At 41.4% G+C, this 22931-nt stretch overlaps 1 long non-coding RNA gene across 1 annotated transcript in view; it reads right to left on the bottom strand.

The window, feature by feature from the left end:
• LOC136862712 (uncharacterized) overlaps positions 1 to 22931 on the bottom strand; it is a 283837-nt gene that overhangs the window by 137785 nt on the left and 123121 nt on the right. Inside the window, exon 3 of the long non-coding RNA XR_010859057.2 lies at positions 9278 to 9341. This is a non-coding gene — a long non-coding RNA (uncharacterized lncRNA). The remainder of the gene's footprint in view (positions 1 to 9277; positions 9342 to 22931) is intronic.

Genomic DNA, 22931 nt, shown 5'->3' with positions numbered 1-22931 from the left:
GCCTCTTGTCGGCAGATTTACGGGCGGGTAAAATAACTCCTGCATGACAAAATTTTGGCACCTCGGTATCTCAAAACCGTAATAGTAGATAATGGAATGTAAAATCAGTATTATTAATTTCAACAGCCATGTAAAATAGCTTGTTTGATTGTATATTTTCGTTACACGACTGGTATACATTTCAGTATTCAGTCTGAAAACCTCAGTGAAAAAACTATGTGCCTCTACAATACTATTTCCAACATGTACTGCCGAGTTGTTTCCAAAGTTCCCCGACCTGTCAAATGGAAGTAGACTCCATACATTCAGTGAAGACCAATGACATTTAAAAACACTGTAAACATGCTCGATAAATTTCTGACCTTACTTAACATGTAGTGCCACAGAGATTCTTTTCATCACAATGATTTTCTTTTTTTGCTAGGGGCTTTACGTTGCACCGACACAGATAGGTCTTATGGCGACGATGGGATAGGAAAGGCCTAGGAGTTGGAAGGAAGCGGCCGTGGTCTTAAGGTACAGCCCCAGCATTTGCCTGGTGTGAAAATGGGAAACCACGGAAAACCATTTTCAGGGCAGCCGATAGTGGGATTCGAACCTACTATCTCCCGGATGCAAGCTCACAGCCGCGCGCCTCTACGCGCACGGCCAACTCGCCCGGTTCACAATGATTTAGGGACTACCAATGTACTCTGGGTAGTCCTAGCACGAGGAAGGCTACTAAAGACTTTGAGATGACCATTCTTATTCCATAGCAACTAGAATCACTTGCTAGGTCTCTCAACTGTTGCCTGTAGCTCACGGACTAGGACGCGACTACAGAAACCCCTACTTGCAGGTTATGACGAATATAACAACATTGTCTAATGAAGCGTAGCCTAACACCTGCACAGTAAAATGTCTTAAGCCCTTTCTACTTAAGCATGAGTGGCTCTTGTCTCGTTATAATATAATTTGTCCTCCGTTGGTTTACAGTAAATATTCAAGTTATGAAATTGACTTCTAGGCTAGGGTATTGATAGGATGGGTATACAGCACCAAGCATGTACGAAAATGGTTGCGTCTAACCTCTCATCTCTAACTATTATGGAGTCTTAAAAGCCAACCAACTCTGCTACGATTCTATCCGTAATTGTGAGAACAGAAGACGAGCGACTAACCAATTACACAATGCAGCTGGTCTTGAGAGAAAAAGGGAAAGGGAAGACCAAAATATGAAACACGCCTACCTTGTATCTTGTGCTAACTCCGGATGGCACAATGGCCTGGATTCGTAATAACGACTCCGCAAGTCCTTGAGGGATAATCTAATTTATAACACATGCACACAATAAGGGTCTGATGTCATGTCAGTACAACTTCCTATAACCATTCCGTCCAGGAAGCAGAAAGTATTCCGACTAGCATAAATAATTAAGAACTGATGTAGTCACATGCATTAACAGTTTATGCAACTCTACAGCTGTCTTAATGGGTGAAGGGAGCAGGGACCACGTCCTCACTCTGCGCAAGTAGTACGAACCGGTCACCGAGCGTGATGGCTGCCAGTTCGGTCACGTAGCTGTGAGCTTCCATTCTAGAGACTGGCTTCGAACCCTACCGTCGGCAGCCCTGAAGATGGTTTTCCGTAGTTTCCGATTATCACACTTGGCAAATGCTGGGTCGGTACCTGCAGTAAGGTCACGGTCCCTTCATCCAAAGCCCTAGTCCTGCGTTAACCCATCGTCGATACAAGGTAAAAACTATTTGCAAAAGTAATCATATTCGTGTAAACATACATATCTGTAGGCATTCTCCCCATAGCGGTGTCTTATTCCAGATGTTTAAAGCTATAAGTCATGAAAACAATGTGGGAATGGAAGGACAATTGCATGAGGACCGCATACTCTGGATCTTGTCGCACATACATACATACATACATACATACATACATACATACATACATACCATACATACGTCTTTATGATCGTGTTATCAACTGACCAAGCTGAGTAGCTCAGGAGGTAGAGCGGTGGACTTCTGGGCTCAAGTTGGCGGGTTTGAAGCCGGCTCAGTTCGGTGGTATTTAAAGATGTTTAAATAAGCCAGCAACTAGGATCACTAAGACGAGATTACAGGAACCCCTACTTGCAGGTTATAACGAATATAACAACACTGTCTAATGCAGCGTATCCTAACACCTGCACAGTAAAATGTCTTAAACCCTTTTTACTCAAGCTAGCGTGGCTCGTATCTTGTTATAATATAACAGGGCTGCCCACAACGAGGCTCGCGAGTCTGCTGCGGCTCTTGACATCAAGATTAGAGTAAAATTAATTCGTATAATTAATGGAAACTAACAACATCTCGCGCTGTACAGTTGGAGCTACTAGAACTGCAAGAGGACGAAATAATAAAAGGACTCAAACGAAGTGGCGTTTCTACCATAGAATTTTGTAAGAATGTTCCAGAAGAAAAAAGACCCACCAACAAAAGTGTGGGCTAAGAGACTTATCTCAATCTTTGGGACTATTTGTGTGTTAATCACTGTACACGAACGCTTAAATTCATTAAATCTTAATATCGATCTGAAACTGATGAACATTTAAGTGAACTTGTGCAAGCTGCGCTTACCAATTATCAGCCAGATTAAAAAAAAAACTAACAGCAAAAATGAACAATCGAAAAAGCACTTCTCGAAAGTAAAATTTAATTCCATGATGTGTACCTGAACAACATTGTTCTGTGTAGTGTAGAAAATGTTCCTTCATTTGTGAAAGGGAGGTGTATTCTGCCCGAAGGCAGGTCCGAACCTCCGCAGAGGTGTGTCTGAGCCGGAGTTTACGTACGGTAGGTTGGCCAGCTCCTTTCCGCTCCTCCGTTCCATTACCCCCCCCCCCGGCCACCAACAGCACGTGGCAACCCATGCAAGTGTTGACCACGCCCAATGTTGTTTAACTTCGGAGATCTCACGGGATCCGGTGTTTCAACACGGCTACGGCCGTTGGCCCTTCATTTGTTATAAAATGAAAAGCGTGTCTTAATTTTATAAACCATTTTCAAAACATGCTCCCAATTTTGTCTCCTAAATTTGCGACTCTCAAAATTAAGGTTAGTGGCCACCCCTGTAATATAATGTATCCGTCGGTTTAGATATTCAACTGCCGGGCTGAGTGGCTCAGACTGTTGAGGCGCTGGCCTTCTGACCCCAATTTGGCAGGTTCGATCCTGACTCATTCCGGTGATATTTGAAGGTGCTCAAATACGTCAGCCTCGTGTCGGTAGATTTACTGGCAGGTAAAATAACTCCTTAGACAAAATTCCGGCACCTCGCCGTCTCCGAAGAACGTTTAAGTAGTTAGTGGGACATAAATCCAATACCATTATTATTAAATATTAAAAGGAATGAAATTGGCTTCTAGGGTGTCAAGAGAATGTGTTTACAATACCAAGCATGTACGAAAATTGTTGCGGCGAACCGGTAGGCCTTACCTCTCTTCGCTAATTATTATGTAGTCTTAAATGCCAACCAACTCTGCTACTATTCTATCCCGTAATTCTAAGCACAGAAGACGAGCGTCTAACCAATTACACAATCCTGCTGCGCTTGAGAATAAAAAAGGAAAGACCAAAAATGTAAACACGCCTACCTAGTATCTTGTTTTACTACCGCAGGCTGGTACAATGGCCTGGATTTATCGTGGTAACTATTCTACAAGCCCTTGATAGTATTCATTACGGATACTATACCATGGCACGCGTAAGTTAACGCCTTGGAATCCCCACAAATTTGTTGGTAGAGGGAAAAGGCATGCTCAGATTTATCATTCCACCTCATCCTGGAAGTGCTCCGTAGGATTGGGAGATATACGTAGCAGAGCCAACGAAGAAATATAAACTCACTCCCGTGTTTGTGTAACCATCTGAAAGCAATTTAGCTCTGTAGCAGGACACGTTATCCAGTTGCAAATAACTGATCCCCTTTACAAATACTTATTGCATGAAAGAGTGTACTTCACCACTAGGATTCGAATCCCGAACCTTGAGCATACAAGGTGTGCGTCTAACCAGCCATACTAAACAGCCGGTCTTTCTAAGAACGGAACGTTATGTACTCAGAACTATTACTGCTAATTCGCGGAGTAAACAGATCTCGAGGAGTTCATGGACAACAGCACAGCCAAGCTATGCTATGCTATGCTATGCTAATCCTCATCTTCAGAGCGACCAGGTTTCGCTTACTATTGGTATGAGTGTCACAGGACATCTACTCAACTTTAGAACACGAGTATAATTGCTGATGTTGTCCTACTACTCCTTCCCTAGCTCCACAACAGCGTATAAAACGTATATCCTTTCACAGCTTCCTGCAGTAATGTATTTCCTTACATACATTACATACATACAGCGGTGGCCAAGAATTGCACTCAAGGAGCGCTACCATGTCTGGTTGGCAATTTTTTTATCCCCAACCGCTGACTGCGATATTCGGTGAAAGAAGAGTGAGAGAGAGTTGGATGTATGCTGAAAGGTGCGGCAGGCGGGGTAAACAGAAAGTGTGCTTATGATGAAACCGGGCTTATGAAGCAAAATCCGCGTTCAAAGTCATCGTAATATGTATATAAAATTGAATGTTGGTATGTTTGAAGCTAATAGACTCAAAAACTACTGGACTGACTTCGCTGAAATTTTCACTGTTTGTTCTTATTACATCTGAGAGGGATTATGAAGTGGTTTGAACGAAATCTGATTGGTAGTTCGGCACTAAGGGGTGAAAAATAAAATAGGGGAAGATAAGCAAACCGCAAGACAAGTCCGATCAGCGGGTTGCCTACCCAACAGTATGTGAAGATTATGATGTGTTCCTTAAAACTTATTTCTGCTTTTATCAAAGTGTGGGGGCAGGACACCCCTCCCAGCCTAAGGGGAGAGGATGAAATGTAAAAGTAATCGAAAACGACCGATATTAGTGTCGTATATGCTGAGGTAAATAAATGTACACAGGCAGGACAACGTCTGTTGGGTTTGGCTAATCAAATATAATTTTACAAAAATGTTACCTATATTACTGCAACATCCATAATCATCATTATCGTACAGGCACATGTATTCATCGTTTCCAGCAAAACAAAGAACTCTGATCTGAGGTGGGACCTGTGTTAGTTTCTTTGCGATTGGACTGCACTACGTGTTCCATGTTTGGAATAAGCTTTCGCTACACAGTCAACTGCGCGGAGTTGCGCAGGTTAAATTCCGTTGAATTCGCACGTTGCCGGGACTAGGCTAACTTCATAATAGAAGAAGAAAAAACCGTTTCGTATACACAGATGGAACCGAATGCTGGAAGAAATTTAGCAGCTTGCCTAGGTAGTCGAATGTATTACTGTTTAAGTATTCTTTTGAAAATGGCGCAAATTTCGGAATTGCAGAAATATAGCCTTCAGTCCAGTGCAGACCTATCAGCTGTTGTAAACGGAAATAATGGGAGACATTCTCAGCTAAAAGGGAGAAAGACCTGATAAATAAATCGAAACTAGTCTTGATGTCTTCGAAGTTTTGAATCTTCTTCGGAAACAGTCCGGCTGACAGCCTGGCAAGACGACAAAGTACGTAGAATACTCTACCTACCTTGCTAGACAACACGTCTCTTCTGCGCTCGGCGCGTAAAGCAGGAGCGCTGTGTGGCTTGGCATTTTATATACCGTTATGCCCCTTCAGCGTTCAATCAGCAAACTTCTGTGAATTAATTATACGCCTCCGCAATCTTCTCTTTGTAACTAGCTTTCCGGTTTCGTTTAGTTCCACACTTCGCATCATTAAGTAATTGAAAACTGAGTAACGATCGTCTGTGATGTCAGTAGTGTCTCACTATTTATCTTACCCCCAACGGCCTAGTCCATTATTCTCCTCCTAGGTAACCTGTTCTCCGCTTCACCTCCTATGATCCCTCTACTGCGGCCCACCGAGTACATTCCCAACTTCACTTTTATCTTCCCATTTCGAGTACCGTTCTGCCATTGCTCCCACCTGTCTGTACCAACAATCACTCTCGTTACTTTCATGCCTGTTACATCCAACTCATGGATAAGATATCTGCCCAGCTTTCACTTTCGTACGGCAAAGTTAGTCTGAAAACAGACCAACGTAATGATAATTTCGTCCTTGCGTTCACATCTTTCTAAGAGAATGCCGTTGATCGCAACTGCGAGCTCACTGCATTCATTTTGCAGACTTACTACAATCCTAGAAGAATGAATTTTTGTTTTGTTTTTACAATTTTGCTTTACGTCGCACCGACACAGATAGGTCTTATTGCGACGAAGGGATAGGAAAGACCCAGGAGTGGGAAGGAAGCGACCGTGGCCTTAAGGTACAGCCCCAGCATTTGCCTCGTGTGAAAATGTTAAACCACGGAAAACCATCTCCAGGGCTGCCGACAGTGGGGTTCGTACCCACCATCTCCCGGATGCAAGCTCACAGCTGCGCGCCCCTAACCGCACGACCAACGCGCCCGGTCCTAGAAGAATTCACATCCTAAATAGATTAAACGATCCACCCGGTCTAGTTTCGTATTCCCTACCTGGCATCCAATCCTCTTGGATATCTTGCCTACTGACATCGCTGCAGTTTGGAAATGCTAATTTTCGTATCTTGTTCGCTGAACCTCTTTGCAGACTTCAACGTTTAGATTAGAGCCTCTCCGCACAATCTGCCATTAAAACCAAGTCGTCAGTACAGGCTACATTTATACATTTTCTTGCGTATTCAAAATCATCTGTTTTCAATAAAGCATTATTTCTGCTGACGTGAACCAAATTAACCAATTTACAGTAATTTTAGATAAGCTCTCCTCCATTTTATTATCCAGTGGTCGCTGCTTTGTCTAAAGACAGTGAATGGGTGAGCGAGTGAATGCGGTATAACGAATGCTAATATGAAGTCTATAAAAGTGTGGTGATCTGGAATGAACTAGGATGGAATTTTCGAAGGACTAAGGCTACTTCAAATACAGCATCGTTATAGTGTTGGCCTGCGGTGATTATACAAGAAACTTCTTAATTTAAATTTTTTCTAAGAATTTGTTTTACCTCGCACCGACACAGATAGGTCTTACGGCGACGATGGGATATGACAGGCCCAGGAGTGGGCCTAGCCGCACAGCAGCTGAGGCACTAACCCATCGGCTTCGTCTTCGTAGTGCTTTCATAAAATGTGTATCATGAAATTTGTGCGTTGCTACTTAATGTATACTTTCGTCAGTCAAACCACGTTTTATTTTGATAATATCCTGGGCAGACATCGCAGATAACCCTAAGTTGAACGAACTGATTCATTTGATGATTCACGAGCAGCAGTCATTTTGATTACCCTGTATACAACTTAGGAAGAAGAAAGGATGGTTTGTTGTACTCTCACAAGGAACATTCATTTTTTTTATGGCGCGTGGCCTCCGGAGAAGCTTGGTGCAGTTCTCTCGAGTTGACGCCGTATAAGAGACGCCTGTGAGGATGGGGCTCTACCTATGTTGAATTATAATGCCGAAGACTGCACACTCGCCCAGACTTCGAGCCAACGGAATTAACAAATTAAGGTTAAAATCCCCCACCCGGCCGGGAATCGAACCCGGGACCTTCTGGACCAAATGCCAGCACGCTAACCATTTAGCAATTGAGCCGGACGAACATTCAATGAAAAATAAATTTTCAAAATTTCTTTTCTCTCTAGTGGCTTAAGTCGGCCCTGCGGTGTAGGGCTAGCATGCCTGCCTCTTACCCGGAGGCCCCAGGTTCGACTCCCAACCAGGTCACGGAGATTTACCTAAATCTGGGGGCTGGTTCGAGTTCCACTCAGTCTACGTGATGATAATTGAGGAGCTATCTGACGGCGATAAGGCGGCCCCGGTCTAGAAAGCCAAGAATAACGGCCGAGAGGATTCGTCGTACTGACCACACGACACCTCAATCTGCAGCCCTTCGGGCTGAGCAGCGGTCGCTAAATAGGACATGGCCCTTCGGGGCTGTTACGCCATGGAGTTTGATTTGATTTGGTTTCGTTTCGTTTCGGCTAGTGGTTTAACGTCGCACCAACTCAGCAACGTTTTCGGCGATATTGGGTTAGGATTGACAAGTAAGCAGCCATGGCTTTAATTAAGGTACAGCTTGGTGTAAAAATGGGAAACCACACATAACCATCTTCAGGTCTGCTGATGGTAGGGTTCGAACTCACCGTCTCCCGTATGCAAGCTAAAAAACTACGAGGTCACAAAGCGCAGCCACACTGTCGGATTTTTACGTGACTGCCCCAGTCTTTAAGACATCAGTCTTGGAACCTAGCGTTTGACGTGGAAACCCCTGGAGATTACTTTCCATTAAGGAAATTAGTTCCTATTCACAGTGATTCGAAACACGGCCGCTTTGGCGAGAGCTGCAACAAAGGCACTGAGCAACCATGTTCGTAGAACATTACCATGTAAATGCAAATTTCCTCTAACTACAACCTGCGAAGTTTACATCATTAACATTTGCTGAACCTAGACGAGCAGATATGCGATTTCTGTTCAACAGTATACAACTCTATTGTGTTTATAGACTGATGGATGAAAATGATATTTGATAATTTTTCTCATCATTTTTGAAGTCTTAGTTAGACTTTGACCGCGGTGTTGTATATTAGTACCAAAGAATCACAAGAAGAGTAGCTTTTCTACGCTTATTTTTTCATTGCGACAAATTTACAACAAAAGTGGGCGTAATGGTATGTCACTCGAATGAAAATTCAGAATGTGAGGGGCAGCTGGGTGGGAGGGAGTTTATCAGACACTAGTTTCGAAGCAACTTACAAGAAACTGTTTTATACATTTACACTGAAATGAAATGGCGTATGGCTTTTTGTGCCGGGAGTGTCCAAGGACATGTTCGGCTCGCCAGATGCAGGTCTTTTGATTTGACTCCCGTAGGCGACCTACGCGTCATGATGAGGATTAAATGATGATGAAGACGATACATACACCCAGCCCCCGTGCCAGCGAAATTAACCAATCATGGTTAAAATTCCCGACCCTGCCTGGAATCGAACCCGGGACCCCTGTGGCCAAAGGCCAGCACGCTAACCATTTAGTCATGGAGCCGGACACATTTACACTGATCTCACTCATATTTCTCAAGGTTTAGTATGGAGGGAAGAGATTCAAGCAGTAGAGCAGTAGAGTGCTTTAACCTAAATGAGTATGGGTGTACCCGCGAGCTAGCGTTTGCCTACCCCTACCTTAAGTGAGAAGTAAATGATCAGTAACACATACCTCCTCAGATATTGGTGTATGATGAATCCAGTGGTACCCCAGAAATGTAGATGTTGCTCAGCGTCTGCAAAATAGATACAAATTGATTAGAACACATTACGAAGAAAGAAAAAAAAGAAAAGAAAAATAAAGAAATTTAAATAATAATAATAATAATAATAATAATAATAATAATATAATAAGTGCTTAACTTCCCTTCAACTACTATCATAGATACCAAAGGCAAACTTTTGCCACGAAACGGACTTCATTAGCGTAACAGACAGATTCTGTACCGCTATTCTGAACACAACGGTGGACTCTTAACCATTTACACGGTCTAGTCGGACTGGAGACAAGATGTAAGGGAAAGTACAGCAACATTTTGCACACATTCAGATATTATCTTGTTATGCCATCATTGGATTGCCCAGCGGTCTGAGTTGGTCTGGTAACGTTTCTACAAGTCCTTGATAACGTTCCTTAGCACACTGGTAGGATAGGATAGGATAGGATAGGATAGGATAGGATAGGATAGGATAGCGGCTTGTAATTTCACAGAATGCTTGGTGAAATATATCGTGCTTGTATCGCTCGTCCTACCTCATCCCTTTAATACTCAATGGGATAAAGATCGGGGAAATACCACGGGCCACTGAAGCAATGTCAACTCACTCACATGCTCGTAGATCCACATTATTTCGTTCAGAAACTGCGAAAGCTCCAAAAATAATGAATGAATGAATGAATGAACGAATGAATGAGCATTGAAAAATAGCAAATATTTACCGGCGTAGCTGTGATTGTCTTGAAGGCGAAAGCAATGGGATTATGAGTCTTTGACTATATAATTAATCAACGTCCACTTAGGGAATTATTCCAAACCTGAAAATATTTCATTACACCACTGCACTACCATCATTAGCCTGCACTTTGGACACCTTACAGTATGGCTCATTAATTCCTAGCATTCTCGCCACACGCGGAGCACTGCCAGCATGGTACAATGCAAACCTGTATTCGACAGACCATACGACCTCCTTTCACGGATCAACGGTCCATTTGCAATGATCGTTGGCAATCCGCAGTGACTCTTTGTTCAGGGCTGTTACCATGGGGCTCTGTAAGGACTTGTTTTTTGGTATAGCCCATCCGTGCTTATTATCGATGAACGCTGTGTTCTGACCAGCACGGTTATTGACCTTGTAATCTGTTACATATAAAACTGCCGTCCTCTTGTTAAGCTGTACAATCCTGATCCCTTTCGTTTATCTTCCTTATAAAACCGGAGAGTACGTTTCGGCTGCTTTGCACATATTCATTTTTTCGCTGTGAAGTGATGCTATTGGCTTCAAAAATGCAGCCAGAGTTGCAAAATGGGAAAGGCTTTTACCTGGTCACTCGAGCATCGACTATCCTGTCCCATTCAGCCTCCAATCCATCGTCAAGTGTCGACTTGGGACGTTCGTCCTACCCTATGAAATGCCGGAGTCATTTTGGTAAGTGTATCTAATTGATTGAATGTCCTGTGAATGTAATGTACATCTCGTCAAGGTCGTTATACATACATACATACATACATACATACATAATCATTATAGACTGTTATGCCTTTCAGCGTTCAGTCTGCAAGCCTCTGAGAATTTACTAAACGTCGCCACAATCCTCGATTTGAAACTAGTGTTGTGGCCTCATTTAGTTCTATACCTCTTATCTTTAAATCGTTAGAAACCGAGTCTAACCATCGTCGTCTTGGTCTCCCTCTACTTCTCTTACCCTCCATAACAGAGTCCATTATTCTCCTAGGTAACCTATCCTCCTCCATTCGTCTCACATGACCCCACCACCGAAGCCGGTTTATGCGTACAGCTTCATCCACCGAGTTCATTCCTAAATTAGCCTTTATCTCCATTTCGAGTACCCTCCTGCCATTCTTCCCACCTGTTTGTACCAGCAATCATTCTTGCTACTTTCATGTCTGTTACTTCTAACTTATGAATAAGATATCCTGAGTCCACCCAGCTTTCGCTCCCGTAAAGCAAAGTTGGTCTGAAAACAGACCGATGTAAAGATAGTTTCGTCTGGGAGCTGACTTCCTTCTTACAGAATACTGCTGATCGCAACTGCGAGCTCACTGCATTAGCTTTACTACACCTTGATTCAATCTCACTATATTGCCATCCTGGGAGAAAACACAACCTAAATACTTGAAATTATCGACCTGTTCTAGCTTTGTATCACCAATCTGACATTCAATTCTGTTGAATTTCTTACCTACTGACATCAATTTAGACTTCGAGAGGCTAATTTTCATACCATACTCATTGCACCTATTTTCAAGTTCCAAGATATTACTGCAGGCTTTCGGCACAGTCTGCCATTAAGACCAAGTCGTCAGCATAAGCCAAACTGCTTACTACATTTCCACCTAACTGAATCCCTCCCTGGCATTTTATACCTTTCAGCAGATGATCCATGTAAACTATGAACAGCAAAGGTGAAAGATTACAGCCTTGTCTAACTCCTGTAAGTACCCTGAACCAAGAACTCATTCTACCATCAATTCTCACTGAAGCCCAATTGTCAACATAAATGCCTTTGATTGATTTTAATAATCTACCTTTAATTCCATAGTCCCCCAGTATGGCGAACATCTTTTCCCTCGGTACCCTGTCATATGCTTTCTCTAGATCTACGAAACATAAACACAACTGCCTATTCCTCTCGTAGCATTTTTCAATTACCTGACGCATACTGAAAATCTGATCCTGACAGCCTCTCTGTGGTCTGAAACCACACTGGTTTTCATCCAACTTCCTCTCAACGACTGATCGCACCCTCCCTTCCAAGATGCCAGTGAATACTTTGCCTGGTATACTAATCAATGAGATACCTCGATAGTTGTTGCAATCCTTCCTGTTTCCTTGCTTGTAGATAGGTGCAATTACTGCTTTTGTCCAATCTGAAGGTACCTTACCAACACTCCACGCTAATTTTACTACTCTATAAAGCCATTTCATCCCTGCCTTCCCACTATACATCACCATTTCAGGTCTAATTTCATCTATTCCTGCTGTCTTATGACAATGGAGTTTATTTACTATCCTTTCCACTTCCTCAAGCATAATTTCACCAACATCATTTTCCTCCTCCCCATGAGCTTGGCTGTTTGCAACGACACCATGATGATTTCCTTTTACATTGAGAAGATGTTCAAAATATTCCCTCCACCTCTCCAGTGATTCCCTGGGGTCTATTATGAGTTCACCTGAATTACTCAAAACACTGTTCATTTCCTTTTTCCCACCCTTCCTAAGATTTGTTATTACTGTCCAGAAAGGTTTCCCCTGCTGCTTGACCTAGCCTTTCCAGGTTATTACCAAAATCTTCCCATGACTTCTTTTTGGATTCAACAACTATTTGTTTCGCTCTGTTTCTTTCATCTACATACAAATCCCTGTCTGCCTCGGCCCTTGTTTGGAGCCATTTCTGATAAGCCTTCTTTTTACGTTTACAGGCTGCTCTCACTTCATCATTCCACCAAGATGTTCGCCTTTTCCCATCTTTACACACAGTTGTTCCTAGGCATTCCCTTGCTGTTTCTACTACAGCATCCCTGTATGCCACCCATTCACTTTCTATATCCTGAACCTGCTTACTGTCTACTGTTCGAAACTTCTCACTAATCATATCCATGTACTTCTGTCTAATTTCCTCGTCCTTGAGATTTTCTACCCTTATGCGTTTGCAGACAGATTTCACTTTCTCTACCCTATGCCTAGAGATACTTAGTTCACTACAGATCAGATAGTGGTCTGTATCATCGAAAAATCCCCGAAAAACTCTTACATTCCTAACAGATTTCCTGAATTCAAAGTCTGTTAAGATATAGTCTATTATGGATCTGGTACCCCTAGCCTCCCATGTGTAGCGGTGAATAGCCTTATGCTTGAAGAATGTATTCGTAACAGCTAAACCCATACTAGCACAGAAGTCCAGCAAACGCTTCCCATTCCCATTAGCTTCCATATCTTCCCCACATTTACCAATCACCCTTTCGTATCCTTCAGTTCTATTCCCAACTCTCGCATTGAAATCGCCCATTAGCACTATTCTATCCTTGCTGTTGACCCTGACCACGATGTCACTCAATGCTTCATAAAACTTGTCAACTTCATCCTCATCTGCACCCTCACATGGTGAATACACGGACAATTCTTGTCTTAATTCCTCCCACTGACAAATCTACCCACATCATTCGCTCATTTACGTGCCTAACAGAAACTATGTTGCGTGCAATGGTATTCCTGATAAAGAGCCCTACCCCAGACACTGCCCTTCCCTTTCTAACACCCTTCAAGTACACCTTATAATCTCCTGTCTCTTCCTCGTTATCTCCCCTTACCCGAATATCACTTACAGCACATTCAGATGCATCCTCTTTGCTGACTCAGCCAGTTCTACCTTCTTTCTTCCATAAGCCCCATTAATATTGATAGCTCCCCATCGAATTCCATTTCGTTCGCCAAGTTGTTTCCAAGGAGTCCCTCACCTGTCAAATGGGAGTGGGACTCCATTACTCCCATAGGTCCGAGGCTTGCTTAAAGTGTTCTGAGCTCGGTAAATTCATGAAGCAGGATGCTGCCCTACTTGCACATAGTCCAAGTGAGGATCTCTCCTCTAACGGGTTATGGACCACCGGTGAATTGTATAGTCCTAGCCGCCTGAGCACAAGGAGGGCCACGACTCAGAATATGTCCGAGATGCCCACTCCCATTCCATAGCAACTGGTATCCCGACTCTCAGGACCACTTATTATCCGCACACTTTATCTTGGTGCATTTACACCCTAGTGCTGAATCGGTCGACCTCGGCGATCTTCGAGATTCGTACTGGCAACCTTTGAAACACAAACTATGAATCGCTTAAGCATCGTTGTGCGACATCTGGCGTACACTTTACGTACTAGTACTGTTGTTGTTTACACAACAAAGCCAAAGTATAGAATTCATGCTAGGAACAAGATTCGCATCGAGAAATGTTTTATAATGTTATATAATGTGTATGTGACATAGTTGTTGGCTTAAGATGATAACGGTTTAGAAATTTCATACCGATCGATCATATTCTCGATTCAATTCAGATTTCATTTTCATTCAGTTGGCAGCACCAGGCAGCACTATCGATACCGGGACAGCTCCCTCCTTACTCCTCACCCCCGTACACAAATGCACCAACATAAAGTGTGCGGATAATACTAGGCCACTCAGCCGTTGCCCATGGTTCACGAACTAGGACGTGACTACAGTAACCCACAATATATTAATTGTATTTTCACATTCAAGGAAACCAATTTTTGAAGAGAAATCGTCGATGCGCCTGAAAAAATACCGCTATGTGACGGCGTTGTCGGACAAATACTGACCCGCAGCACATATATCATAAATTAGAATTCCTTGAACCTCGGCCAAAGTTCTAAATTTAAAATGAAGTATTTCACATAGCGAGGTTTATTTGCACAATGACGAAATTAATACCCCGTTTGCTGTAAAGAGCTCCGGATGTAGGGCCGTAACGCTTGCTTGACAATAGATGTCGCTGAGAGGGACAGAGGCGAGTAAATAAAGATACCAATACGACCCACGATATTTCATTGCTTGTAAATGCTACAAAGAGCTCAGTATAAAGGCAGGTATTTCGGAAGAACATGTTAAACGGAAGCGCGATATACTGCACTTTATTAAAGGATTCTTACGTACGCATGGTAACATACCACAACACATGGTTTTCAGTTCCTGCCACCAGTAGGATGCTAAAAACGTAACTTTACGAACTAATCAAGAGCCGGTGTTTAATTTTAGGACGGTAGGCTCCAGGCTGAGGTCTTCTAATTGAAGTGAGATCTTACTATTTCAATGCTGGAAAGGCGGAAGTTGCTACCTACAGCTCTTCCACTACCTACTTACATATGAATTTGGTATCTGTAGACTATCTTTTCACCGAGCTCGATAGCTGCAGTCGCTTAAGTGCCGCCAGTATCCAGTATTCGGGAGATTGTGGGTTCGAACCCCACTGTCGGCAGCCCTGAAGATGGTTTTCCGTGGTTTCCCATTTTCACACCAGGCAAATGTTTGGGCTGTACCTTAATTAAGGCCACGGCCGCTTCCTTCCCACTCCTAGCCCTTTTCTGACCCATCGTCGCCATAAGACCTATCTGTGTCGGTGCGACGTAAAGCCAATAGCAAAAAAAGACTATCTTTTCATTCTTCTTCTACCACTTTTTACCACACCTGTGGGATCACGGGTGCGAACTGTGTTGCACATGTGGATTTGGCCCTGTTTTACGGCTGGATGTCCTTTCTGGCGCCAACGCCATACGGAGGGATGTAATAACCAGGGCTAGGATTTATAGGCTATGTAATAACGGCTAAATATGTACATACGTATGGGCTAAAAATTCTACAAATATGGTCTGGCTCAATGGCTAAATGGTTAGCATGCTGACCTTTGGTCACAGGGGACCGCTGTTTCGATTCCCGGCAGTGTCGGGAATTTTAAGCATCATTGGTTAATTTAGCTGGCACGGGAGCTAGCCATATGTGTCGTCTTCATCGTTTCATCTTCAGCACGATGCGCAGGTCGCGTACGGGAGTCAAATAACAAAGACCTGCACCTGGTGAGCCGAACATGCCCTCGGACACCCCCGGCACTAGAAAGCCATATGTCATTTCATTTTTTCTACAAATACGTAGTAATATGTGGCATAATTTTTTTCAAAATATGAACTACATACATGCCACACGATTTAAAGGAGAGTCAGAAAACTAGAACTTAAATTTCTAACATATATAACTGGGATTTTATTCTGAGCTGATTCTTTTCTTTGTGTGGGTGTGTGTGTGCGGGGGAGGGTGCGCACACGTCTTAATCTTACGAGAATTGCTTATTTTCGAAGAAGTGGGTTACAAAATATTGTTTTTAATTTTCACGTGAAACTGCTTATACTAATTCTTAAAATTACTTTGTAGTCACAAACTCCGTTCAACGTATCAAGAATTTGCAGGGACCATTCTAAACGTTCCTACGTCTTTGGGAGATAATTCCAGATCTAGTTTCATTCACCAATTAAAATTGCACTGCTTTTGCACATATCTCTATATCCTAGATCCAGGGCTAACACTGAGTTGAATTCAATTTAGCAACATTCCTAACATTTCCACTGCAGCAGACGTTCAATCACTTCCCTAACAATGACGAGACTTTTGAGCAGAGTGGCTTCTTGCTTTAGGAGAGTATTTAATGCTGATATGATGCATGAAAAGTTTATTTGGATGTGGGATATGTCATTTTTCACCGTTTTGTCTCGAACAAATGACGTTGCGGATTCAATTGAAGCAGCAATGTCAGAGTCTAAAAAACACATTATCGATGGCTTCAGTGTTAACTCCATAGTATGCTATTGCCTCTAACCACGTTCACCACCGAGTTATGACCTGTTTACGTGGCAGTGGCGTATCAGGGTACATGTGTGCTAGAATAGGAATTCTACCGCGAGCCTTCAAAGGAACTTTCTTCATTGAAGATATGAAGAGGTCCATTTTGAGGATACCTAGCTCGAGTAAATTCTGTACACCGATGAGGTGAAGAGAATCATCTTGAGGTACCTTATGTTCAATAATACACCAACTTTGACCATATACGGAGCTTCACCACTCAGAAACTTTAGCACATTTTCATATCTAATACCATTCTGCCAAGTAACTGCCATGGCATCATTGCACAATTTGGCTATGCTCTTGTTACATGTATGCAAGACATTGAATGTTAATAGAACAGAACTAAAAAGCTCACCATTCATTAAACCGATAATGTTCCCAATAATTCTCCCTGTGCTGTCTAATCTCATCAAGTGATACCCAAATTGGAATGGCTTGCGTAGATTTCCTTATTTCCCCCAGAGTTTCTTCACGGATCAATGGTACATAGTTCTTCCTTAATGTTGACTGGTCTGATATACTCCGTACTGTGTATTTTTCCAGGGAACTCATTGAAGCAACTTATAGAGTTGTACATCTGCGCCCATTAGGGCACAACGAAAAGTCGTTTCTAAATTCACTCTTCACAGTGAGTTGTATATCTTATAGATATATGGTTTTCTTTGGTTTATAACTTATTGTTGGCCTTTGTGTTTTTCTGTCGAAATGTGTTGTTGCACTAGAAATCGCTGAGAACTGAACACTGTTTTCTGGCACGCATCACAAAAAAGTGAATTTAACATCCGTTGATAGTTCTTAGTTCGGAAAATCACTTGCATACTATTTTATATTTACAGATGAAGACTTACTATCTGGTGGCATTTTCACTATTTAACTACTCAAAGCTCTACTGTTGACGGTTCGTGTGAAGTACTGAATAGAACAGGTTAACCTAATTGGCATTAATGCTCTGGTGATTGCCTGGACCAGACCTGCTCTGGTATAAGGAATTCTAATGTCATGGGGGTTGAATTATAAAGCCAAAGCCGAGGCCGAGTGATAAACAAGAGAATGTGCATTCAACAGAAATTCAAGCGTCCAGCTTTGAAAAAGAGATGCTAATAAAATAAATTTTAAACTATTATTTTATCTGACAAGAATAAGTTTGAAACCTTAAAATATGGAACATATTTAAAATAAAAAGTTCAACTGTGTAAAAATCCATGAGTTTTCTAAAATCTGTAAAAATAAGTATTATAACCCGAAATATTGACAAATGAGGAGAGTCTGTTCAAAAGGTGCTATTTCTACCTTAAAGTTGTGGGCAAAGCGCAAGAAACGTATAATAGAAATCACATGGAACGTACCCATGATCGTGTTTAGCACAAATTTTAAGGAATTACATCTTCCCGGTCTGGATTGCTCACGGCAATCGATATTAAACTACGGTAATGCATGTGAATGAAATACTGATTTATTATTTTGTATTTACATAGAAATCCTCGTCCTGGTAATCACTATTGCGTGTTTCTGTGGTGCTTGGTAGTATAGTGTGTTGTCCGAATATGAAGAGTGAGTGTTGGGACCCACACAAACACCCAGTCACCGAGCCAAAAGCATTAATCAGGCGCGATTATAATCCCGACGAGGTTGTGAATCGAACCCAGGACCCTTTGAACAGAAGGACTCAACGCTGACCATTCAACCAAGGAATCGGACAATTTGTGGTATCTATTCCCTGCTATGAATGGTGTGAAAATGTTGCTCATAGGGTCGGTTGATTCATGCATTGTTGTGAACTTGGCAGACTGATATGTAATGGCAACTTCTGGCTCGGTGAGGAAAGCAACAGGGAAACTACCTCCTCATTTCCCTAGTGCGCCTCTTCAATGATGCCTAGGCCATCTATGACAGCTGATGGCAGAGCTGTTGAGGATCCAACCAGCCTTAAGACTGAGGACTAAACACACATACGTTTATGAAAATGCAAAAGGACTTAAGCCATAAATTTACATATTGAACAAACATGCCTCATTAACTCCTTAATTTCTAAATCATTAACTTAAAACACGGCTCGCAACATCAAATTCCTGTGAAAGAGCACTGGTTGCTAAATTGTATGAATATATTGCTCAGTAAAATACAGCTGGTGTATTAATCAATCAATCAATCAATCAATCAATCAATCAATCAATCAATCAATCAATCAATCAATCAATTTGTTTATTGTGATTTGTGATCCGGGCTACTCTAGTTACGTTCAAGCTCGTGAGTCATGGGCAACGGCTGAGTGGCCTAGTAAGGAGTCGGGTTGCTATGGAATAGCAGCAGGCGTCTTAAGACATATTCTGAGTCATTACCCTCCTTGTGCTCAGGCGGCTAAGACTAAAGAATCCACTGGTGGTCCCTAACCTGTTAGAAGAAAGATTCTCACTGGGATTGTGTGTAAGCAGGGTAGCCACCCATTCAGTCACTCTTTTGCCAAGTCTAATTGCACTCATTTTTGGCAGTAGTCTCCCTTGATCTACCCTATCAAAAGCCTTAGAAAGGTCAATCGCGATACAGTCCAATTGACCTCCTAAACCCAGGATATCTGCTATATCTTGCTGGAATCCTACAAGTTGAGCTTCAGTGGAATAACCTTTCCTAAACCCAAAGTGCCTTCTATCAAACCCGTTATTAATTTCGCAAACATGTCTAATATAATCAGAAAGAATGCTTTCCCAAAGCTTACATGCAATGCATGTCAAACTGACTGGCCTGTAATTGTCAGCTTTATGTCTGTCACCCTTTCCTTTATACACAGGGGCTACTGTAGCAACTCCCCATTCATTTGGTATAGCTCTTTAAGCGGTGGAACTTTAGGGCATTCAGGCAGTCTTTAGACGAAGGTCTTCGGCATATGCATGCGATACATACAGTCGCGCCAGGAAGAAATTGGGGCGACACTATGTTTGTAAATCTCTGTTACAAGCGACCGAAGTTACATGCAGAACCACCCATATCACAATAGGTTTACCACACATAAGTGCACGGAACTGATTATCTTCGTTGAAGATGTTAGTCTCAGCAACCATCCACTGTGAGAGGAAATGCTGTATGTCGTGATCTATCTTAACACAAACATGTGTGACCAGGTCACTGGAAGATGGAGCGACAGTCAGCACAAAGAGAAGTTTCAGGCGGGTCATCTGCATAAGCAAATGCCAACCAGATGTTACTTCACCTGGCTCTCCGCTTGAAATGCAAACGAGCTCCGACTGTGTGTCTTCGGCACTGCGGAAGATTTTTTCTAAAAACCTGCAAGCTCCAGGAAACTCTAGGTTCGTTTATTCACAGAACGTAAATCCTGTCGAAGTATTTTACCAATTCTTAGAAGATTACCAAGGGGGAGCAGTAACGAAGCCTACTGCTGAAATCAGAACGATTTAAAATGGATCCACACGTCACGTATAAGGTATCGTTTAATTCAGTAGATCAAATTCCATTTGTGTTGGCCGGGATTCGGACCGCAGCCCTCTTGGGAGCAGCCAGTTACTATGCATCTCGGCTATCATGTCCCTTTTATGTTAGAATAAAGTAGAGTTTCAGTCTATCTTCACATTCATACGTCAGAACGGTTTATCATGCATTAACAAATACATATTTTTACTAGGGTACAAATTACTACAAAGCAACAGTTTACTTCTTTACACTTCAGTATTGGCCTTAGCAGATAATTAAATTTCTGTGAAATTCACATTTCATTATTTCCGAGAAAGTAGATAACACGGGTGATAGTAACTAAGGGGTTAAGGGGTACTAACTGAACCGGCAACCTCTGTTGTGTTTCCGAGTGTGACATAACTAGGCTTGTTGCGATGGCTACACACAACTGGTAGCAAGTAATAGTAAGGCTATAAAAATGAAAGTTTTAAACTCCTAGTTCAAGAGTTATAGGAGCTGTCGTTTTTAACATCTCACGACGACATAATATTGTACATATATTTACTAACTAGCATACCCGCGGCTTCGCTCGCGTGGATTTTGTAATTTGATCAGAGTGATCGTTCCTCGGCATTGTATTAAGGGACTATCTGAAAATTCCTAAAGTATAAAACTCACCCAAAAATTGAGTTCCATTTACCCCAGAAATTCTTTTTAAACCATGTTTGTGGTATTACCTTTTGGGGCTAAGACGACCATGCGACATAGAACTGTACAGGTGAGAAACAGTCTTCTCTCAAGGCAAAAAATAAATACATGTTTCTATATTTTTAAAGGAGATTCCAAATACCTATTCCCACATCTGTAACTTATTCAGTTCTTGAGGTATAGATAAGTATCCCCATAAAAATAATTCAACCCCTTGATCAGTCCTTTCCCTACCCCCATTTACGCATATTTTCCGAAAACAAAAATGCATGTTTCCTTATTTTCCAAATATCAATTTTCACGTCTGTAACATTTTCAGTTTTTAAATAATAATAATAATAATAATAATAATAATAATAATAATAATAATAATAATAATAATAATAATAATAATAATAATGTTATTTGCTTTACGTTCCACTAACTACTTTTTAAGGTCTTCGGAGACGCCGAGGTGCCGGAATTTACGGAATTTAGTCCCGCAGGAGTTCTTTTACGTGCCAGTAAATCTACCGACACGGGGCTGTCGTATTTGAGCACCTTCAAATACCACCGGACTGAGCCAGGATCGAACCTGCCAAGTTGGGGTTACAAGGCCAGCGCCTTAACCGTCTGAGCCACTCAGCCGGGCTTTCAGTTTTTAAGATATGAAATCTACATATATATATATATAAAATAACTTGTCCTGACTGACTGACTGACTGACTGACTGACTGACTGATTCATCATCGCAGAGCCAAAACTACTAGATGTAATGAAATGAAATTTTGGGGATATATTCATATTAAGATGTAGGTGCTCGCTAAGAGAGGATTTTTGGATATTCCTTCGCTAAGGGGGTGAAAAGAGGGGTGAAATTTTAAAATGAGTGTGTCTATATCTCGAAAGTTTAAAAGTTTACAGATGTAAAAAATGGTATTTAGAATCTTCTTTAAAAATAAGGAAACACTTATTTTTTTGTTTTCAGAAATTCCCAATAGGAGGGGTGAAAAGGGGTCAAAATGGGGAAAATGGGTTGAATGCCCTTAATCAGGATACCAGTACTTATATCTCAGAAACTGAAGATATTACAGACCTGAAAATTGGTACTTTTGATCTCTTTTAAAAACAAAAAAACACGTATTTTTTTGTTTTTGGAAAATCCAATTAATGGGAGGGTGAAAAGGGGGTGAATTTTTAAAATGAGTGAATCTATATCTCCAAACTTTTAAAGTTTGCAGATGTAAAAATTGGTATTTAGAATCTTCATTAAACATAAAGAAACACGTATTTTTTGTTTTCGGAGAATCGCAATAGGAGGGGTGAAAAAGGGGTTGAATGCCTTTGATGAGGCTACTTATATTTCAGAAACTGATGATATTACAGACCTGAAAATTGGTGTTTGGGATCTCCTTTAAAAATAAAGAAACACGTATTTTTTTGTTTTTGGAAAATCCAATTAATGGGGGGGTTAAAAGGGGGTGATTTTTTAAAATGTGTGTATCTATATCTCAAAACTGTTACAGTTTATAGATGTAAAAATTGGTATTTAGAATCTCCTTTAAAAATAAAGAAACACGTATTCTTTTGTTTTCGGAAAATCCCAATAGGAAGGGTGTAAAAGGGTGAATAATGGGTTGAGTGCCTTTAATGAGGCTACTTATATTTCAGAACCTGAAGATATTACAGACCTGAAAATTGGTATTTGGGATCTACTTTAAATGTAAAGAAACACGTATTTTTTCGTTTTTGGAAAATCCAAATATTGAGTTGTGAAAAGGGGGGCGATTTTTTAAAAAATGAATGTGTCTACATCTTAAAACTTTAAAATTTACAGATGTAAAATTTGATAGTTAGAATCTCCTCTAAAAATAAAAGGACACGTATTTTTTTGTGTCCTGTAAATCCCAATAGGAGGGGTGTAAAAGGGTGAAAAATGGGTTGAATGCCTTTAATGAGGATACATATATTTCAGAAACGGAAGATATTACAGAACTAAAAATTTGTATATGGGATCTCCTTTAAAAATAAAGAAACACGTATTTTTTTTGTTTTTGGAAAATCCTATTAATGGCGGTTAAACAGAA

Source organism: Anabrus simplex, chromosome 2 (assembly GCF_040414725.1).
Source record: "Anabrus simplex isolate iqAnaSimp1 chromosome 2, ASM4041472v1, whole genome shotgun sequence".
NCBI classification, from domain to species: Eukaryota; Metazoa; Arthropoda; class Insecta; order Orthoptera; family Tettigoniidae; genus Anabrus; species Anabrus simplex.
The sequence above is the reverse complement of the archived record's forward strand: the minus strand, read 5'-3'. Positions and strand labels throughout refer to the sequence as shown.